Source organism: Lethenteron reissneri, chromosome 17 (assembly GCF_015708825.2).
Source record: "Lethenteron reissneri isolate LAM-NWPU_2019-01 chromosome 17, ASM1570882v1, whole genome shotgun sequence".
In the NCBI taxonomy this organism is placed as follows: Eukaryota; Metazoa; Chordata; class Hyperoartia; order Petromyzontiformes; family Petromyzontidae; genus Lethenteron; species Lethenteron reissneri.
The window spans coordinates 1,918,967-1,941,995 of NC_083795.1; the positions used below are offsets into that span (position 1 = coordinate 1,918,967).

Here is a 23,029-nt window from a genome sequence, read left to right on the forward strand (position 1 = left end):
AGAGCTCTGTCCTTTTGGCAAAAAATGTGACGGAATGATGGCCAAAACGCTCCGTGGCTTGCCCATTTGACTTTTTTACACTCGGTACAGTTTAAATACATTTCTTTACATCTTTTGAAAGTCGTGCACGGTGAAAGGATCCCTTTACAATGTGAAACCTTTTATTTCATTTCATCTGATATCAGTATTCTTATCTGCGATGACTCATCCGCGAAATAAATACTTCGACTAAAAGGATTCATATGAGTTTGTGATATTTGAATAACGTTCCTGATATACATCACAATCACACGTGAAGTATTTTTCTCAAAGGAGACACATGCAAATAAAAATACAGCATACATGTTTCGTGAAGCAAAATGTGGCCAGGAAATCATGTTGGATTATATATTGTATGTCATCCCGAATGTGTGCATACATGTCTTTTTAATGTATTTTTGAAACATTTTTTTTATGTGATGCGGTCTAATAAAACATCAGACACCACGTAAACGTGCACTAATAAACTGAACACTGCTAGTGATTCATATTTTGGTTAGAGACTTTAAGTGTCACAATATCATTGAAAATCAAAGGGAAGTATTTTCTCTCTAAGAGGATAAGCCCTTTCTTGTTGATGCAATACCACACGTGAAAAGGTTAATCGCTGTAACCTCTCATTGTGGATAATGCGAGTGATCTTATGGCCCCCTGGGGGCTGGTGGGATTTGCAATACAATACATTACTAGAGATTGCTTTATTCGAGCTGACGTGAATAAATTTGGCAGCATCTGCCACTTCATTGTTTTTAGAGGCAGAGCAAATCTGGGTGTTAGTGGAGCTGCTTCAAGGGTAGCACGGTTTAGTCCAACAACAGTATCCTTATGTGACAGCCTGGCTCACATCAGGGTATGAACCAATGCTACTCTCGAATCAGCTCAGGTCTATCTTCTGTCACAACAGCATCTGGTTCCCGCTGTAAATATGTCCAACAGTTGGGGAACCCTTCTATGTCATGTGATACATTGTTATTTAAACATAAGTTCTGTATTTATACAGAGAAGAGCCAGAAGATAGCAAGTTAAATATACCACAAGTTTTTGCAAATGTGACACAGGATCACCGTACCACTGACCACATCACCGGACTCTGCTAGAACTTCCCTCTGGCAAAAATAATGGGAAAAATCAAGTCACAAAACTGCTGAATGGAGCCGGCGAGGAATTACCCCAATTGAGGAGCTCGCATCTGGCTCCAATTCCAAAATGGCTCACATGGCAGAGCCTAAACAGATTGAGAGTGGGTTTCGGCAGATGCAACTCTCTCATGAAATAATGGGGGGGGGGGGGGGGGGCTTCTGCGCAACCGAACAATGTGTTTGTCAGGAGAAGTAAGCCGTGCATCATCTCCCGAGATGCCGTGCAGCGTGACCCAAGCACATGAATTCCTGCAGTCCCGAAAGCTTTAAATACATTTTGATCATTTAGTTACAAAGGCCAGGCTGGGTAACCACTGGTGGCAACGTTCACTGTGTGACTGTTGCAAGTTCTATTCCCGGTTGGGGGTCAACTCAGCTCATCTCTCCAGGGTCAATCAAATGAATAGCACTGAGATGGCCACGTGGAACCGGGGTCAGGGCAAGAAGCCGTCACTGCTAACATTCTGAGTTAAAATTCGGCAGCCAGTTGTCTCCGCGCAGTCACCAATCACCACACACACAAAAAAAACTCATCACATTAAATTGGGGTTTTCACGTAATTCAAGCTCTGGAATTAAATATCTAAGTTTGATTGCCATTAAACAAACTCGTCTCTGCAGCAGGGCATGTGGATACAATGAATTGCGCTTGAAGAGATATCACACGCAACATTTTGTAATATCCGCTTCTGCTGGCCATTCTCTAACACAGGGTGATTCCGTGCTGTGTGAGTTTCAATCTCGTGACATGGTGTGGACAGCACAAGTGCAAGGCAGTTTTGAAACATCCCAAATGAGTACCACTTTGTAGCAAATGAACAGTTGTTGTCCTATGGAGAGACTGTACCCCCGCGCCGTAGCAATGTGCAATCTCAGGGCTGCCTATAAAGCTGAGCAGTTTTTTCTCACACGTGACATGTGAGTACAGAAACACTTCAGCTCTAAGCCTGATGTTATATATTGCATTGAGCATCAGCAGAAATATATTTTCATCTTGTGTTGAGGCTAGCCGTGCACTGCATCCAAAAGCCTTTGGTATTATTCAATCCGGCGTCTCACGTGAAGCTGGCTCGGTGCCAATCCTCTGAGCACCCAGGAGTGAAACGCCCCATATTTTACTTCCATTTATTTTGATGTAAACGCGAGATAGCTATGTTTTTGTAACAGTGGGCCCACATGTAGGAGATTCCATTTGCACCGCAGGAGAAGCGTGCTTGGACTGCAGTAGCCCTGTGACTGAGCAATTCAAGGCAACAATTCTCTTGAATAGTGCGCCGTATTTAAATTCTTCCGCACAGATTGGCAATACGGTACCTTGGAATTCCACGTTGTCTATTGGCAGTGAAGTTGCTCATGTGCCGTTCATATCAGACCGAACATCCAGAAAATAATATTAACAAACAAAGTGTAAGCATGAAATCAACCAGCACTTTCCTTCGTTTGTGTCTTCAAAAATAAAGTGGTGGCTGAAGATGTAAGAATGTACCGTATTCTAATAACGGATGGCTCTCCCCACCACACCTTGTCGGTAGTGGGGGTTGTTTTGCCATACTTTACCACACCGGTCCGTGTGGATTGGTCATTTGAACAGAGAGATGCATTAACTTTGATTCGAATCAACGCCTTTTAGTAATTGTGGTAAACCAGGTGATCGTCAGCACACATCATTAAACGACAACATGTGTACAGAAGGGACATTCCCAAGAGGCAGGACAAAGTTGATAACATCAAACATTGGATGGCTCTGTACCGCCATATCCTGCACCAGCATCGATAGATTGCAGGGGAAGTGGAGAAGGATTGTCAACATGAGCAGAGGACATCCCCCCCCCCCCCCCTCAAAAAGAGAGGCAGCAATTCAACTCTGAGTAAAGGACACGCATTGGCGTGCTTAATAGCAGCTTCTTTACCTTTTCATAAAAAGTAAAAAACACATGGTCGAGCAAGCATGGTGACCCAGAGCCACTGGTAAAAATTCCAAATTATAATTCGTGGGGGCGAGTTTGTATATGCGAAAGCCAAAGTAATATAAAATAAAAAAGAATCATGATGTATTACCCAAAATAACCTCAAATGTTCCAAGACCCCTTTTCAGGAGAGTCTTTTGAAAAGGGACCAATTCCGTATTGGAAAGTCTTGCGTTTGGGAATAAAATGGACTACGTGGAGAAAAACCAGCGATGCAAGGAAATGAAACTGTTATGGGTGGCTGCATTACATCCTGAGCTTGATTCCTTGTCATTACATCCTGAGCTTGATTCCTTGTCATTCACTGGCTGCTTTGTAGCTGTACACGTGGGTGATCCGTGCACACGATGTTTACCTGATCCACCAACTATGCATCAAAATCACTGGAATGAACCAGTCGGAAATGAGTGCAGTATAGTTACTAGAAAATAAGGGAGGTAGCCAAGTGGCTTAAGGGACTCACAATGGTCAAGTCAGATCATTGAATCGACACCACCGAGAGTGTGGGTTGGAATTCAAGCAGCCACCCTTGCTTCAACCAGGACTTTAGATGTAGTGAGTCGATGGTCCAAACTATTCTCCAAAATGTGTCGTTTCAATTAATAACAATTAATTGAGTGCAGCAGCGCAGTCGCTTGCTTGTAAAACTGCCGGCAGAAGGCCTTCCACTGGCCGGAGCTCTAGATCACATCTCGAAGGTGTCATTGGCCAACTCTTCCAGGCTTGTGTGTATTTGTAAACATGAATGCGTCTTTCAGAAAGGACACAGCACAGACAGAGAACATCCGAGTATTGTGTTAAATTGTAGTAAAACATAGCCATGTTAGAACGTTAAATTACTCCATTGTGGACGTCCCAACACCTCAATGTGCCATTCAAGTACTCCGCTTAGGACTACTGCGTTAAAACACAGTTACGAAAAAATATGGAAAGTTGTATCAACATTGCGAGGGTAGAAATGTGTTTAATGTAGCCCTTAATTCAGTGCTACAAGTGCACTTCTCGGAGCTATGACGAGCAGACCGACTTCTCTGTAATCGGCGTTCGATTCAAGTTGTTACCTGCACTTTAACCACAAGCGGGGAGAAGTGATGTAAGCTTTGTTGTAATTCAGTAACAGGTGGGATGAAGTTTGATCCCGGATTCTTACGGCAAGTGTCAGTGGTGAGCCAAATGGTCACGCATCCCATAAGCCCCTAGAGATGCATATTTTTGGAGTGACAGCACTGGCTCAAGAACCAAGGAACCACCTCTGGTGCAGAATTAAAATCACAACGGCTAAATTTCGATTTAAAGCTTTCGTGACTGCAGGGATTCATCTTCTGATATTATATTATTTTATTATGTTTTATTTTTATTATTTTATTATTTCCCTTCTACGTGTCTTTACCGAAAGAACCAAGAATATCACAACGGCTAGTTGTGGACACAATGTCAAATGTTGTGTTCACAATTGCTCCTTACCCGATAATAGTGGATTTATTACACAATTTAAAACAGGGTAAACGCTTGAACAAAACCCACATTTCCATGAGCAGTTTTATTTTGTAAGAGCAATGCTGAGCCTAATCCCAGGCCAAGTCACATTCCCATGAACCCCAGCTTGATCTCCCCTGCTCCGTTTTTTTCATACGCCCACGCCCTTCTGCTCATTGCACCCTACATAAGAGTTGTTGACCCCAGGGAGAAAAAACAATTTCACTGGGCTGGAGAGTCGGCGAGGTAACATTGTATTTTTGTACGTTTTAGACAATCCTTTAAAGTAAACACAGATTAGGTGAGGCTTACGCTTAGTTAAGGTTCAATCTTAATGTAGCTTTAAAACTGGCAAGTGGCTGAGCGAGTTTACTGACACCATTTTCTCTGGGACCAGCCAAGCTGTAAGGGGGCAGCACTGTTCAAAAAGTGACTTCACCCCAACAAAGGTTTGACACACTAATTCCATCATAGGTCTGGTATAATAATAAAAAAAACACAATCGCAGGGACCCATTGGCACTGGAATGACCTAGGACGAGTGCTGGTATGACACGCAATTAACTTGCAATGATAACAAGGGCAATATAATTGTTTTCCTTGGAGAAACACGTGTCATTATTATTTTGATATATTTCACCACTCTCAACTTCAAAGTGTCTCCCATGCTCAAACAAGAATTGGGCAGTGTTGTTGGCCCTGAGCCACTGGTGTAAGTTACACTTTTATATTGTAGCAGCCACTTTATATGTGTAAAACATACGCATCAAATACACTTTTATTCTCGCCTTTGGAATGCAACACAATTCAATTGAAAAGTTTTGGCTCTAAGCATATTAAGTTTTAACTCGGATAAGAAACCCGCCACTTTGCCGATGAAACTCTGACGATCTAAACCGACCCACATTTGGTCGACTTAAATACATTGTTGGAAAAGATTAGTCTGGAAGGCCTAAGGGCTCACGTGCAAGAAAGCTTTCTAAAAGGCATTCACTCCGCTGAGTTTCCATATTGTTATTTCTCAGTAATGCACAGTAAATTCCATTATGCATTTGCCAAAACCTATAGAACGGTGACACAATCTAGACACACTATTAACATCATCATATGCGTGGAACCACCAAAAAAAACAAGCTCATGTCAAACTTTGGCTAAGTAATTTGGACTCGAAGTTATATCTTTCCTCTCCCTCAGGCAGTGCTTGTATGTGGCCTAAAACTAAAACCACAACTTTATGATTACTACATAGAAGATTTTTTTTGTTTACCGAGACCTCTTTAAATCCATGGCATTGAACTTGTAACATCGGCCCCACAAACACAGAAATCGAGGAATGTGCTGCGGCTATGAGTTTAAACAGACCAAATGCTCGTTATGCACAATTTATAGCGTGGATGCTGTGCATATTTAGCTATCAGTTTTTGTTTTCTTCTGTTTGTGTAACTTTCCGTCAATCAAGTGTGGAGAGGCGGGCGTGTGAGTGAGAAGCCCTCTTCCGTGTGAGGTCGCTCTGCGTTTGTAATGCGAGTCGCGATTGCGGCCAGGAGTTCTCGCTCGGCGTGGTGTCTTCTGGCAGGGTTGCACGTGCAGACATGCAGATGTACCGATTGCGCCTTCACATACGAGTGATGCAGTGTGTGTGATGCGACGCTCGTCTGTTTATTCCTGCACTTTCTCTCGCCAATGCTGTGGCCTCGGAATTGGGGTTATCACCTTGCCTCTTGAAGATCAAAAGGTCATCGTGACCTATGCTGGTAATGTCACCAAACCAAGCACTCTTCCACCGGGTACGAACGACTTTGCACAATCAACACAAAACCTTCATGAGTTGCTGTTACGTAAACTGTATACAATCTCACCGGACAATACCATTTTTTTATTTTCATGGTTGAAAGGACTGTTTAATTATGATTGATAGAGGGAAGGAGACAGTCGCAGGCAGAGGAGAAGTAGAAGGCCTTGTGTTTGGGCTGCCACGTGGGGCAGGGCGTCGACAACATGGGCGGCTGGAGGAAGGAAGTTTGACACTTTGGGGGCAGCCGTGTAGAAAACGAAGGTTCATTTGGGGCCTTGACAGCAGGCCTCGGTTGATAAGAGTGTACAGTGCGTTTAGTAGAGTGAGACTCGAAAGGAGAGGTGGGCAGAGGCGAGTCCGTGGAAGATCTTGAAGTCAACGAGGGAACCTTGAAGTTGGTGCCGGACTGGACTGGTAGCAAGTGGAGAGATCGAAGCATCGGGGTGAGGTGGTCACATTTACGAGTGTGGCTGAGTGGTCTGCCGGTGGCATTTGGATCATCTGGAGTGTGGAGGAGAAGCATTTGTGGAGGCCACAGAGGATAGAGTTGCAGTAGATGACTCAGGATGTGACGGAAGCATGGACTGAGGTTCTCAGCAGCAGCTAGATTAAGGGGATTATAGATGCAAGAGATATCGCTTAAGAGATATTAAGTCTTGAAAATTTGAGATATGGAAAGAGAATGAGAGCTCTGGATCATCAGACCCCCAAGGTTCTGCACGCTCTTCTACACAAGTATCATGTATAATTATGGTCAGAGTTCTTTGTCTTGCAGATGATAAATGTCAAAAGTTCAAATGCCAATCAGGAGTTGACCCACCCCATTATTTATTTGGAGTAACAAATGTCCGAAGGAGAGATTGCCCCCACTATTGGTTGGAATGTAACATTTGCATCGGTTGCTCAGGATTGCGTGTGAAAAAGATTACGGTCCCATTTTAGGAGAGTTGAACGACAGATTAAAATGTACGCGTTCTAACCCAAAAAGGCTCTATATTATGGCAGGGATCAATCAAGTTAACATCATGGCAGATTTTCAGCCCTTCATCAATCCACTACAGGATGGACGCACCTCCACACTGTTGGCCATGGAGGTTCACCGACTCTACTTCATCACACTCGTCAGTGCACGTTCATAAATGATGGCTCAATACCTCTTCACATTTTACCGGATGTAATCACCGGATATTTGCTCAGTAATAGTAATCAGATTAAACGTAAAAAAACGGAGTAACAGTAATCCTAACGGAATACTCGTGGACTATTGAAGTCCACGAGTTTATTCTACGTTATTCATATTATCCGGCGACCTTTTTGGAGCCCTTCCATGAATCCAGTATTGTCTGTCTGGGTGGCACTGGGGCAAAGCGCCTGACCCACAATCATAACGTCGAGATTTCAAATCGTACTTGAGGGTAATAGATAATGAAGTACCTTTCACATAACGTCTCAAGGCACCATGAATGAAAATAAATATATTAAAGACCCCAGTGGCAAAATGACAAAGAGGAACAAAACGAACGAGACTCATCATCCATCTGCGGTCAATAAATCAGCAACCACTTTGGTGGAAATCCACTAATCCCATGAAGATTGTGGCCCTTACCCTGAGAATTTGAAACTTCCCATTGCTGGCTCAGGACTGCCAATGAAGGTGTCCATTTCCTTCGAGCAGGGAAGCACACAATTGACAAGCGTGTATGCTTGGTGGATGCAAGGCAATCAGGCTTGCTTTGTAGGTCTTAAGCTTTATAAAAAATTGGGGACATGGGTGGGTTGCTGGCTGATGTCTTCACAATGCTGTGAAGGAGCTCATTATTGTTCTGAGTGATGCTTTACCTGTGGAGTGGTTTGGCACTGGAATTAATTTTTTACATCACTGCACCTAAAAATCTAAAGCAATTTTATTTATGGAATCAGGTTTGTTTAAAATTGTTCTTATCTTTTGTGTTCAAGTCAACCTTGCGGATTGCCTAACAAAACAGCTCGTGAAGAATGCCGTCTTTTGAGGAGCATCCTTTGAGCAAAGTCCAGTGCGAGAGATGGAGAGATACGGGTGGAGAAAGTTCACAGCTTCCCGTCGAAACATCTTACCCCCCCCCCAGCATAAGACTCGGTGTTTCCTAAAGGTCTGTGCCCTCTTTATGGGTCAGCCGCACGGCTGACTCTCAACACAGAACTGCCTGGCCCTGTCACTGAGAACTGCATGCATAGAAACAGACTTTGTGGGTGTTTTTCAGGGAGTTAAGAGGCGAATTAGTTCTAGGTGCAACCTACAATTACTTGCTCAGACCACTGCTGGTGAACGGGCCTCCACCAGAGGAAACTCAAGAAAGCCTCTTTAGAGAGTACTTTGGCCTACTCTTCCACGCTGGTCAGCCATCTTGATAAGAGGTGGGATTACTGGCAATTTACTCCACCACCTTACCTATTGACTCACTGGTGTACCTACTTACGCTGCTGCGTAGACAAGAGGCATGGCAATTCAATAAACGTGCCGAGTGTTTCAATTGCTGCATTGTGGAACAGTTGTGGATGATCCTACCGGTTGAGGACTCACTGGAGGCGACGGTTTTTGACGACGCTGCTTTACGACTTCCCACGTACGAGCCGAGCTTCGCCCAAGAAGTTAATATTGTATTAGTGACGGAGCTCATGATAATTGGCAAATTCTGAAGAAGCTGCAAAGTGCAAAGAGGATTGGATCGTGTGGTGTGCCACGTGGCAGTTTGTCGGCAGTGTCTATGGCCATGATTACTGGCATAAGCAAAGCATTCACAGGCGAAATTGGGAGCTTAACCACACCGCAACCTCAACATCTTTTAATGGTAAACTGGCCGGTGCTTTCCCAAATCGATCGGGTTAAAGATAGCGACACGAGGGTGGGGCTGGTTACAACCAGAATACTGAATCGAACTGGCGAACTCTGGATTGCAAGTCCAGTGTGCTGACTTCTGCACCTCGGCAGCATCCCTCACGTTTTACTATGCCCTAGAATGATGTCTGTATGAGAACATTTGACATGTTTTAATGAAAACCACAAAATCCCGAAACCAATTACGAAAATACTTACCACAGCTTGCCAATAACAATGTCCATATTAGTATAGTTTTAGAAGATGATTGGTAATAAAATACTTTTTTAAATGACCGCCCCGACAAAAGCATTATTTTAATAAACATTTCAAATGCACAGCACACTCTCAATGGCACCACCGGAGAACGATGCAAACAAATATTAAAATAATTTAACACGTAGGAGGCTTTTGCGAAAATATCATCCATAATTGAGGGGGGGGGGGTTTGGGTTAGATCAGGTAAATATATAAATGCGTCGTTAAAACCCATCACCACCAACTAGTAAGGGTTGTCACGTAAACAGAACGTGCCAATTCATCACTAGTACAGCACACCGATGTGTTGGAGAGCCAAGCCACAACATTTACAATCTGAGTACGAGGTTTCGCCAGTAATTACAACTAGCTTCATCAGGCGACATTAAGATTTGTGGAGAAGTCCACCTGTTTCGTTCCTTATATAGAGGCGTAGATGTGGTGATCACCCTTTTTGATGAGACAACGTGCATTATGCATGTGCGAGTCCTTGGATCTTGTTCTTCCTGCCCATTCCACACAGCACTAAGTCGGTAGCTATCCGAACGGTTGAAATAATTTTTATTTCAATTTCGATAGATTCTCTAATTAATCTTGGCCAGTAGTAGCTAGTTTTGCACAGAACTTCAACATTATCAAAATCAATTGAGTGTCCTTGTTGGCACGCATGTTCTGCTACGGCTGACAGTTGTATTTGGGAGTATTTCATATTTCTTTGATGTTCTTTTAGTCTCGTGCTGATAAAAAAAAATGAATTTTCAGTTAAACAGATTATACATCATGGCTCATACCAGCACATGTAACACACGTGTGTAAAAACATGTGCTTGTGGGTGCCAGTGCGTACATCTAACGTGTGCCCCCCTTTGCATGTGCATTTGCGGGTTTCCAGGTGCACATTTTTTCATCACAACCATTTCGTTTTTGAGAATGCCGAGGAGCCTTGGGTAGGACTGCACACCGAGGTGCATGGCACACAGACCTATCCATCTCCCTCTCTCCTAAGTGGTTCTGCACCTGATTACTCATTTCACAACGATGGGGAAATGTCAGGCTGATGACGGTCAAGGCCTCACTGGTCCCGTCAACACGTCTCGCTTTTTACATTTGAAAAAATTGATGGTGTGCCCCAACCTGTTCCCATAAGCACACGTTTATTTTCTGTGTACAGTCAAATCCCCCTAACAAAACAGATATTCTCTCAATATCTTGGGTGCCAGATTTCTCTATTTTGGTTTGTGGTCATGCCGCTGGAAGGCCAGTGGATTGGTCTATTTATCATCACTGCAAAACAGTCTGGCTTGCTGGCAGGCTTGGAGTGTGTCTCCTGCTGTTGCCTAGGCATGTGTGAAATTAATACCCTGCTGCCAGTGATGCTCGTAATGTCTACAGTAATTACACTGTAGGCATATGAGAAATTTAGACGTTCTATCTCAAGTGCTTATCTTGACTAAACACTTTCAAGCAGCATTATTATTAAAGTATGATCAAAATTAATGCCACAGCCTGCGCCGATATGCTGCCGTTGAGTCACCACCGTCCCATCTGCTTGGATTTCAGATGTGTGCGCACGCTTGAAAGAAGTGCTTGCAGTGTACGCTTATTCATACACATGCACACAACGTGTACGCATATGTCTGAGGGGCACTGTCGTGAAGAGTTCTTGACTCATGATACCGTAAGGTTGCGAGATGAAATCTCAGTTGAGGCTCAACTCAGCCCATCTTCCTTATCTGCGGTCAAAAAAGGCAATAGTCGTTACGTTATAGCCTCTGCCATGTGAATGTGGAAGTTCCACCACTGGCAGCATGACCACCAGTGGAGATGAATGGCTCCCAACACTCGTTTGGGCATGCCGGCACAGACTTGACTTTGAACCCATGAAGAGAGCAGCGTGACCTATACTCACAGCAGTCGTGTAACACAAACTGTTTGCACTCTCTGGCGCTGTACTTACATTAATCAAAGTTGTTGGAATAATTTCTTCCTGGAAAAAAAATAATCATATATTTTCTAAAAATGTAAGTTAACCATTACATGTAAAGTAACAATAACCTTATTACATACTACAGAGAGTGATTACTGTATACAGGATTACCAGTATCTGCCTTTGCTAATCTGATCATAGGAGTGAAATTGCATGACAATGCATTTTAGGTGACACAATAAATCAACCTGTTTTGTATCTCTGCACAAAAAATAAATCAGCCCATGGGTGTTAATTTTGGTGACGCTGCTGTGTTTATTTGGTTATCCTTCCCCGCATCTCCGATGAGCATGGTTCGCTACGTACGGTGCAAAAGGAGTTCAATACATGCCACCGTGGTGTTATGGTTAGTCAGAGGACTTACAATCCACCGGTTCAATCTCCCAGCACGACATTTGAATGGGCAAGATTCTCAAATCCCTTCTGCCTGTCAACCCAGCACTATATATATCGCTAGACTAAAGTTGGTTGATTATCGGAGTGTGTATGGTGGGGTAAAGTGTGGGCACTCTCACCTCTTCCAAGATGTTTGGCCAGCGAAGAAGAGTAGACCAAAGTACCCTCCTGAGCTCTCGAGAGCTCTCCCGAGTGGAGGCAAGTGCAGCAGGGAGCCTTTGCCTTCTTCTTGGTTCTTTCGGTAAAGTCACGTAGAATGGAAATAAAAAAATAATAAAAATAAAACATAATCATTCTCACGACGTTTCGGCCACAACGCAAGCAGCCGTCCTCAGGTGAAGAACAGGTTTGTCGGGAAGACAGCGTCTGAATGGGCACCACCATGCTTGGCAGCGTATATTTAAGCTGGGTTGGAGGGGGAAGAGCGCCTTGACAAATGAATTTGTATATCAAGAGAAATTTAGCATATTTATGGGATATGCCTTTGCCTTCACTAATATTCCAAGCTGTGCTTTGCACGATGTCATTGCTTATGTAATCCTGCAATGCACAGTCACAATACGCACAGATACCTGTAATTAGAACATGACTACAATAAAACCGCATCGCTCACATTGTATCCATTGTCCTGCTGCTCTGTTACTCCACGAATGAGATATACAGAGACACGCGACGTAATTGCGAGAGGAGTAATTATTTACCAAGGCATTTTATCTACTTTATTTTCCCACTAAATATCAAGTCAACACATCTATTGCTCAAACGTGTGTGAAACGGTGCTAATATTTCATTGACAGCCTTCAGTGAGGTATGTACATACCACATTCATATAGTGGGGGTTAGTATGATGAGGGTTTCCAGTAGTTCTGTGGTGTTTTATGGGCCTGTTACTGCAGGCCCATAGTTCTACAACATCATATCTGCACCTTCATTTTTTAACTCCAATAGTACAAACTGGCCATTGGTTAAGGTGAAAATAAAATAAAAATTATACAAAAGTTTCCATTAAAATATTTTTTTTCAAATGAAAGCCATGTCATCCTAAACATTTTTTTTATATCAAGTCAAGCCAGAGAGTAAGGCACGGAGCCCCCCTGCTCAAATGAGCAATTGTGGGAGGAGACGGATCCCTCAGTCAATAATGGAAATTCCATCTTCCTGTGATGTTGACCAGTCCCTAGAGAGCAACCAATGTTGACTTGGTATCACGCGGTACTCCTCATGATATCAACCCGAGAGTAACTGTAGGCCAAGACAACCTATGGTGATGAAATAAAACACATACATTGGTGAATAGATAGAAAATAGCATTTACCAATAAGCTTTCAAGCCAGAAAGGCAGAGCACATGGTGGACTCAGTCGACTCGACATGCGCATGCTGCTTGGGGTTGCGATGGTGCGCGCGCGCAACCATCGCCAAGATCCTTGCCACACCTCTCCTGGGTCGCCGTGCGGTTTCAAGCTTCGTTTGAGTCCTGGCTGGACCTGCTATCGCTCTCAATCTCCCATCTCTGTCTGCACCTCCCTCATGCTCCCCGCCCCCACCACAACACACTATCTCCTTCAGTAGCTGCATTCTGTACGTGGTGAATTTATTCCTTTGTATTTTATACTCTCGAGTGCTGTCACTTTTGGGGTTTTTTTGTTGCTGTAGTAATGAAGACACAATTGCAAAACATTTAACATTCAAATGTGCACATCGGTGCAGTAATTTGTGCACTGCATTATGGTCCTGGTGACCAGTGATACATGGCCATGGATGTTTAAAGATTAGCCTGGGGAGTCGGGAGAGATTTTGGCCACACCGCTCTCTTGTTTGTGTCCTGCTCTCTCACCTTAATAGGTGCTCGTGGATAGCGCTTGTCCCTGCGGTCTATACGGCTAAACATGAAACCTTGGCGTACATGCATGTGTGCCACAAGCACACCACATACTTAAAGGTGACTTTAAAAGAATACTGATGGGGTTCCCGGCAGTGTGCTCTTATTCAAGGCTTAGTCAACAGGTAACCTCCCACCTATTACAGTCAGAGGCAGATAATTACATAGAATTAACAAGGTGGTCACAGTTATCATCTCGCTTAAACTTTGCTGTGCATGAACGGGCTTATTTTTTCCAGCTGAAGATAATTTTTAGGCAGAGGGAGGAATTGAAGGTCACGCTTTGGTACGAAACTTCAGAGCCGAGTAACCTTTGGTTTCATGTGCTACGAGGAATACTATGAAACCCTAGGCCGAGGAAAATTTCAGACTAAGTGAAGCGCGCTCTCTAAACAAAAAATGGTTTTGCACAATTTCAGTAAACTGCTGCTCTGGTTATGATTCCATTGTTAATTTCACAAAATTAATTAACACCACTGTCACCCATCACAAGCAATCCGTTAACTTGTTTAAAGCTTGGTTGCAAGTCAAAATCTCGACCATGACCGACTTAGTCTATCATCCTTTCAGCATCAATAAAACCACGACTGCTTTGTTTGGAATTCAAAAGCTCTCATCCTATGGACAGATTGGCCACTGGCAGGGGAATGTGGAATTTCCATCACTGGCTCAGGGCCACAGAGATGAGCGCCGCCCAATTTCTCACTAGAGCATGGAGACATGAAGTAGGAGGGGCTGTCATGCAAAGTAAGAGTCCTAGGTGCTATGGGCTTTGTCCTGAAATATCATCTGAAGCATCACTATCCCATCTGTGTGCAGCAGCGCAGTGCATTCTAATCTGCATGTATGTGCACCCGTATAAACTACGTTTGATAAACGTTCCGATAAATGTTCTGCAATTATCTGGCTTTCAGTCACAATATAGCATCTCTTGCAGCGGGTCATACACTATGAAGTGTGTGCGCTAAGTTTTGTTAAGGTTTTCTGGCACGCGTGCCATCATGTGGGTGCAAAAACAAAATCAAGATATGCTTAGAGTCGTACAGACAATCGGACGGAGCAAATGTTGTTAGTGAGCAACTAATAAGGTCAGCACGGGACATAAGGGGGTGGTGGTGGGGTCAATGCTGGCTTTGTCTCCCCGACAATGGCATTGATTACCCCTGCGCCAAGCATATCGAGGAGGTACACGTTTCTTTAGAACTGTTTTTTTTTGTTTACTTTGTTTCCCTTGCCCGGCACCTGCGATAATCATGTTTGGCTACGTATGGTGCAAACGAAGTTCAACATAAATACATGACCAAGCGGTAGCGCATTCGCCACTTGTTGCAGAGGTTTGTGGTTACATTCCGGCAGGCTGCCCTGGTTAATGCTGCGGGTCTATTCATCATAAAACACACACACAGTGGATGTTAAGGATCCCTGACAAAGTGTTCAAAACAAGGCGCATAGTCACTTGGTGGTTATCTGTGAGATTATAGATGCAGTAACCTGTTATTTGCTATTGCGATCATTAATTACCGTTGCCACGCTTCGTGTGGTACTGACCAATGCAATAATGAACAAGTGGTCAACGACGTTTCTTGTGAAACCGCTGCAGTGTACACTTGTGCAAAAACATCTCAAATGACAAAATAGCACAAATTGCTCGATACTTTCAAATACGACTCTCCCCTTTTCATTTCCATGCAAAGAAAGTCTTTGGAAGTCTGAAACATATCCTAGTTCCAATCCTACACTGTATCCATGAATGTTTCCAGGTGGCCACCTCCCATCTATGCCCATGTGTATAACAGTTGTTCCTATTGTGTGGGTTATGTGTTGTTTACTACAATTATCCACCACATAAAAATTCAGGATCAATGCAGATAATGATTAATTTGCTGCTAAACTCCTCTTATCTGTCAAAACTTGTGAATAATAAGAAAAAAATTACGGATTGTTTATTCAGTGAATGCTGGGGGGGAAAGGCACCAATGTCAAGTTTCCACGTTTATTTGTTTAACCAGTTGTTGAGAACTCGAAGGACCAGAATTCGTCTCATTTGCAAGTGACCTGGCTCAATAGAATGGCAAAAGCAACAGAAAAAGTACAGCAATGAAGTCAACATAAATGAGAACAGAGAGGCGTTGAAAACGCCGCACAAACACAAATGCCAAATAATAAACTCCCTGCAGTACAAGTCAGCTCAGATTATTACAAATGAAGTTACTCAAACATTGTACTGACATATATACAGCATCAATTCGTGAAATGGAATTCTAGATTTGAAGTTTTTGTGACTGCAAGGATCTATACTCTGTTTTTTTTCGGTAAAGTCACGTAGGTGAAAACAAAATAAAATAAATCAACTAAATTAAATCACGACGTATGGATCCTTGCAGTCACGAAAACTTCAAATCTAGAATTAATCTCCTCTACGGGGAGGAATTCCACCTATCTGTTCGAGTTTTTAACAGACAACGTGACAAGAAGTCACAGCTTATCGAGACGCAAACCTTCCTTAATAGATGACGCGACAATAAGGTAATACCCTATATAAACACGTGTCTCTAAATAGCTCTATTCATACGCTACAGTAATTTTGCTGGAACAGTCACACCTCATGACGGATGCTTGTGTTGCTTCCGAAACGTCGTGATTTAATCTAGTTGTTTAATTTTATTTTGTTTTCACCTACGTGATTTTACCGAAAAAACCAAAGAGAATGGAATTCTAGTTAAGAGCGGTGGTTCAACACGAATGATAGGATGACTTTGCCACGTGAATCCTCTTAGCCGAGAAAAACGTGGTGGCTAGTAGGAGAAAGTGCGCTGCTATAGTCGGCTGGCAAGCCCAGCACAAGGGGGAAGAGTCGTACGGCACGTGTGCTTCACCTGGGTCGCACAAGCTGACAGCGCAGGTTCAACTCGTATGCATCCGTGCAAAGCGGTTTCTGACCGTGAATGGTGTGTATGTATGCACGTGCTGTGTGTGTTGACCATACATGTGTGCTCAGTGTGTGTCTGCGTGCAGATTGCGTGTATTGAGCACGTTTGTGTGCTGACCAAGGGTACAATATTTTGTGGGTATCTCTGAGTCGCCTCTTGAATGCGCCGTTGGCCAGAGTAGGTTTGACAGAACTTGACTTTCATTAGCAGCAGATAATTTCATGTTAATGACAGATATAGAGCATGTAAATCACTTCGGAAAATTACTTAAAAGCCAAATACCTGTTTTTATGTGGACTCAATCATAGCCAATGTCTGGATCTGGCATACCTCATTGCTACTCGTGTTAATAAGTGACCAGTGTTGTATACACTGCAGTCAATGGTGTCCATATACAATACGTGAGGCAGTATGTAGCCCTATCATGAAGGTTTTGCTGATACATGCAGTTGTCTTAAGCCTATTCTTCCGTGCATAACTGTATCAGGCAAGGTGCCGCTGTGGTGAGAGCAATCGGAAGGGTTTGAGTTCAAATTGTAATCAGTGGTTAACTCAAATACAATTTGTCCTGTTTTGTGGGAAGTCAACAGTGGTTGTTTAAACAATAATTGTCAGGTTAAATGCTTTAACACGTGACAATTAATTTATTCGGCTCTGCCTGGTGATTGAGGGTCTTAACAATACGGAGTTGGTCAGATCATACGTGGCCTAACCCAATAATCAATTATCAAAGAGACCCCATTGCTTAAGCAGAGAGACTTAACTATGATCTGACTGGCAGTAATTCAATAAACACTACGGTGTGTTACTATTTTGTAAGATAACCATTAATATTGACTGATGGCAAAGCAAAAGCATTTAACCCAACTTTTTAAGTTTGTTTCTCAAAAGGGACCTTAACGATCAACAAGTTTTAACTTCACCCAAGAGGTGGATTGTTGAATCTGTGTATTGTTGACCATAATTTTAATTATGGGTCTTATTTTCTTAATGGCCAAAAAGGCTTGTGGTTAAATTGTTTGCCCCTGGGGTTGCAACTTATGAGGATTCACAAAGTTAAATCGCCACTCTTGTCCATGAATGCCCCATAGAATTTTAAAGTCCGCACTCATTATGCAATTTTTCCTTTGACTTAATTCCCTGGAGTGTGCCAATACTTGATTTGGCCAAATGTTAACGCGACACACATCTGAGAAATGACAGATGCTGGAATTGAAATGCTGTGCAGAGAAATAAACTACATTTGTCAAACAGTTGCTTATCAAACAGGAATGCCATTGAAACAATATTGCCATCGTTTATACAGGCCTGACTCTGCTGAGACTCTAAAAGTTGAAACTGAACCAAAGCTTGTCTGTTTTAAACAAATGCTGCTGGAAAGCATTGGTGCAGAAGGCTGATGGTACAAATGTTATGTATTTTGATGAGCGAGACTCTTGTCTTTAGGAGTTATTTATCATACAGGAGCACTCAGTTGTGACCAGTCATATCATGTATAAATGAAACTGCTGCTATATCTCTATTTGCAAATAAAACACAGCATGTCCAGTGATTCGCCTAAGTAAAAAAAAGCATTCTCTTCTTACGTACGATGGCAGCAATATGTTCAGAAGCTAAATGCCAATGTATGCTGGCCACGAGAGGGCTACAGGAGAGTTTGTGTAGTTTTGCTATTCCTCCTCCATTGAAGGAGCACAGACATGTGGTTTACAATATAATCTCCATACTGTGGGTTGCATGGCCACACTCCAACACTACTGTGGCTTGAAAAGAACCCGTCAGGATTGATTTCACAGTGAATGTCTGTTGCTGTGTTGTTACATGTTAACTGTTGAAAGCGGGAGGATCAGCTTTAAGCTATCCTCCTCTACCTCGCCAAACCTGCCTCCAGGGATATCCAGCGATGTGAGTGTTGGTGGTGGGAGGTGGTGGTGGGGGTGGTGGTTGGAGGTGGTGGTGGTGGGAGGTGGTGGTGGGAGGTGATGGTGGGGGTGGTGGTGGGGGGGGTGATTTCGGGTGGGGAGGTATAAGGGATGTCAACAAGAGGATCTGCAAGCAGGGGCAGATTCACCAAAAGTGCCTCTTGCCATACCCGTAGGCCTTGCTGTCAGCATGGCAATCTGATCCGAGATACAGACACATTAGACACCACCAACATCATCATCCAGACGTTATTTTGTTAAGACCACACTGCTCATGAGACATTAAAGTTGAAACCTGACAACATTTATCTGCGAATTAAGTGTCACTGGAAAGCATTGCTCCAAACGGCCAGTCAATATGCTGTTCTAAAATGTTATTTTATTTGACTTTGACATTAGTGTAGAGTACTGCACAATCATTTACTCTAAAAGTTGAAACTAATCACAATCCGCAAAGCCATCACCCCAACCGCGAGGAAGGAGCATTCTGAGGATCCAATCAAAACCATCACCCTGCCAAACATAGCAGGGGTAACCTAACATTTTTCCAAAATCATGAACAAACACAAGATTCAGGTCCGATTTAACACAGTACATCAAATTCGTGATCTGATCCCATCTGTGAAGGACAAGATTCCTGACATGCCATACCCCGGCGTCTACAAACTAAGCTGTATCTGCGGCAGCAGTTACATTGGGGAAACTAAGCGACATGTCACGGACCATGTTCGTGAGCATAAGGCAGATCTGAAACACGGCAGGACCAACACTTCTGCCGTGGCTGATCATTATTTTAATGCGGCTGGCTCACATGAAATAGATTTCTCTAAGACGATGGTACTTTGCAAGCCCACTGGCTATCAACAAAGATTCGTTCACGAAGCCATCCATATATAACATACGCAGACAATTTCAACCGAGAGGATGGTAATAAACTCAGCAATCATTGAAAAGATGTCATTCACCACTTTGGGTCATCACTTGATTCGTGTTTTCTTGTCAACCTCCACCATCAGCAGTGTGGTGTGTGGAGGAGCGAGGTGCAATGATTGCCTGGCGGCCCTTTGATTTGGTGTAGATCTGCTGCGTTGAAGTTGTCTCCCACATTAACATTCGCTGCCCAGCCCATACTGCAGCCACACTTTTCTATCGACGCGACTTTACCGAAAGAACCAAAGAATACATTCATATTCTTAGGTTTTTTCGGTAAAGTCACGTACGTAAAAAAAATAAAATTAATAAAAAATAAAAATATTTTACTTTTATTTAAAAAGTCACGTGACTTTACCGAAAAAACCTAAGAATATGAATCCTTGCAGTCACGAAAGCTTCAAATCTAGAATGAATACATTCATGTTTGTCACGTAAACAGAACGTGCCCAATTCGTGGCGATAAGTACAGCACACCGCTTGTGAGTTGTAGAGCACCACCCCGCACACACACAACGCCATGTGGCGATGCAGACGGCCACTGCCACAAGGGACGCTTCCTCCACCTCCAGATATTGCTTCAGCCGCTGGAGCTGCGCAATTTTAAATCGTCGTCGTCTCGAGACAAACTCAGTGTTTTTTATTGTTAAACTCTCGCTTTTTGGCGTTTAGCTTCTTGTGCGCATCGCCACCCTCTCATGCGTCTCTCTCGCTGGCGTTTGGTGGTCGCAGTCTAAAGCCACCGGCGGAGAGGCCCCCCCCCCACAATCTCCGCCACGCCGCGCGTCTTCCAGAAGGGGTAGAAGCGCGCACGGCAAGAGGCACCGCTGCGCAAAAAATGACAAAAGCGTCTTCTTCCTAGAGGGGTAGCCAAATGCATCTGCTGGAGGGGGTGGCAGACGAGGCGAGTCTTCCAGAAGAGGTGGAAACAAAGCGTGGAATGATGACGAGTGAGACGAGGCACAAGAACCATCATCATCATCAGCATCATCAAAGCTTCCGGGTCACCACGCGTGTTTTGCTTCCTGTGGTCCCCGACCCGCAGCGTACAGTGTCGGGCCCATGGCGGGCTTGCCTCTCAAACAAATCGCAGACCCAAGGCAGCCGCAACGAAGAGAGGACCACGGCCCGAACACCGAGCCCTGTTTGTCACACGCAACGTCTCACGAATCGGCCAGCTGCCTCGGCAGAGGCGCCCCCCACGTCTCGCCTCGAGACGCGCGCAGACGCCAAACCCCGCACGAAACCGGCCCCCCCCCCACAGGCGCACAGACGCAATCGCTGCCACACCGAGCATGGATTTCAGTATTGTGGTCCGTGGACTTGGTCACCTGTTTGGCCGAATAAAGTATTTTTTTGGGTGGTAGGGGTGTAATCAAATGAATAAGCCGAGGTTTTGCCATGGCATCGTGATTTTGTGTTGTAACCACCGTCTGTTCAAGAAATGTGCCCTTGAATTTACACCACACTCCCCGCCAATTGCCTCTTGATGAGTTGAAAAAGAATGTCCAATGCACCACCTAATTGAAAGCACCCCACATCAGTGTGTGTAATTGTGCGTTTTAAACTATTGGAGATGTTTTATGCATAAATGATAACTTTCCGTGGACTTAAAACCCATGGGTTTAATTACAATGGACACTATACATCGTCCCAAAATAAGCCATACAGCCTACTGCTGCCATTGCACCGTGCCATGCCATCCCATGGAGCCAGCCGCCATTGTGAATTCTCCAATAAATCTTGAGAAAAGTAAGGCAAATTGGTGATTTTAGACTCAGTAGTCTGCAAACAATGGACTTCTGGAACATGTTGAGGCAGACTGTTTTCCATTCCATCCAAAAAATCCAGGTGGAGACTTCAAGTCTGGGACCTCCCAGGCCACATGTTTCTCTCAAAAGGCCAAAATGTTCTAGTTAAACCACACAGATTTATATTTTTTCTAAAAAATGCAATAAAGAGACTCAGCCAGAGGGTTTGTATGTGCTTGGTTATGCTCGCATGCCTCACTATTGTGTGTTTACGGTTTAACAAGCCTGCTCAGAAGCCACAAACCGCCTGAAAAGTGGTCCCAGGCCTCTGATAGGCTGAGCAGGTGGCTCTGTTTTGCAAGAAAACGTCTCTAAGCCATAATTCATAGACCATAGCGTGAGAAGAAGTGATGTCTTGACGTTTTCATCATTCCTTTGGTCTGAGCTGACGCCAAAATAAACGTCTGAAGACCATCCCTAGCTCACGGGAGTTTAGATCAAAGGAAAAGATCTTCAAGTTGACAGGCCCTGCCAGGTGGTGGTTACTCATTGTACAATGAAATATGACTTATCCCAGTACCTGTCAAGAGAAATTACGTTTTTCTTGGAACTTGACATTGACATGTTGATATTGTATGTATCTGATTGATGTTCTTGCAACACCCTTCTGGCTCTGTATGGATTACAGGCCTGAAAAAACAAGCCCTTTACTGCAATACATTACAGTATTATGGTCTTACAAGGGCCCACCTGTTGTTGCTTTCACTCTCAAATCTCAGTTTACAATACACTATTGAGTGGCGCCTTCGTTTATATTGACACTCTTGATGGTTTCCACCACGATACACCATGATTTAGCAACACACTTTCCTCAAAATGGTAAATGTGTACAAGTAAAAAAGTGCTCACCTGGTGCATCCACATTGAAAATATAAGCAAACGTTTTAGTCCAACAGTGCTATCCAGGAGAACGTAGCCATTTGCAAGTGTTCTATACAGTGTCCATAGTCCTACCAAAAGCCAAATGAGATACAAAGTCGACAACTTACCCTTTCTGGATGACTCTTCAGATGTCCATGGGATAGTAAATCCCAAAATATCGAGTGCAGCCTCGCTGGGTCGCCTGCAATAAGCTGCTCCACCTCGGGATTGAGACATTTCAAGTGCCCCAGTTTCCTTCCGTCTGCCCCTTTTATCTACTCTGCTGTCACATGACCAGAATCTTCCACTTCTCTGCTTTCAAGGGGGTGGCAAAATCCATTTGGTGCAACCCCCATCCCTCCTTACTCGCTCGGACTGCCTGGGTAGCAAACGCAGGTGAATGCGTTGCATGCGCACGCTATAAATCCAAGATTGGCCTCCGACTGAAGGGGCTGTCACTGGTGTGGTTGGGAGGCTACAGACGTTTGCTTTTGATTAATTAAACACGGTTATGTCCTGGTGACATCCCAGTCGGTGTGAGCCAGCCAATGAGATGAGAGGAGCAACCCCTTAGCCCTGGGTCTTTGACAGACAGAAGAGCCTTTCACTTGTGCAGCAGGAGGTGTGAGCCACAACTGCCCAGCCTCACACGTGAAAGCATGTGGCAGTCGCGTTTGATGCTCAACGCAGTGTTCTGCCAATTGTAGCCGTACAATAGGATGTAAATATGCCCACAGAGACACATAGCACACGTATACAAGTTAATATATCTATCGTTGAACACAT

General features: G+C 43.8%; 1 long non-coding RNA gene across 1 annotated transcript; it reads right to left on the reverse strand.

Moving 5' to 3' along the window:
• Positions 1-9,138: 9,138 nt before the first annotated feature.
• LOC133343198 (uncharacterized) lies at positions 9,139-22,690 on the reverse strand. The gene is made up of 3 exons (XR_009755222.1): positions 22,372-22,690; positions 12,028-12,143; positions 9,139-11,258 (listed from the first exon to the last, which is right to left on the reverse strand). It is a non-coding gene; the product is annotated as an uncharacterized LOC133343198 (long non-coding RNA).
• Positions 22,691-23,029: the final 339 nt, after the last annotated feature.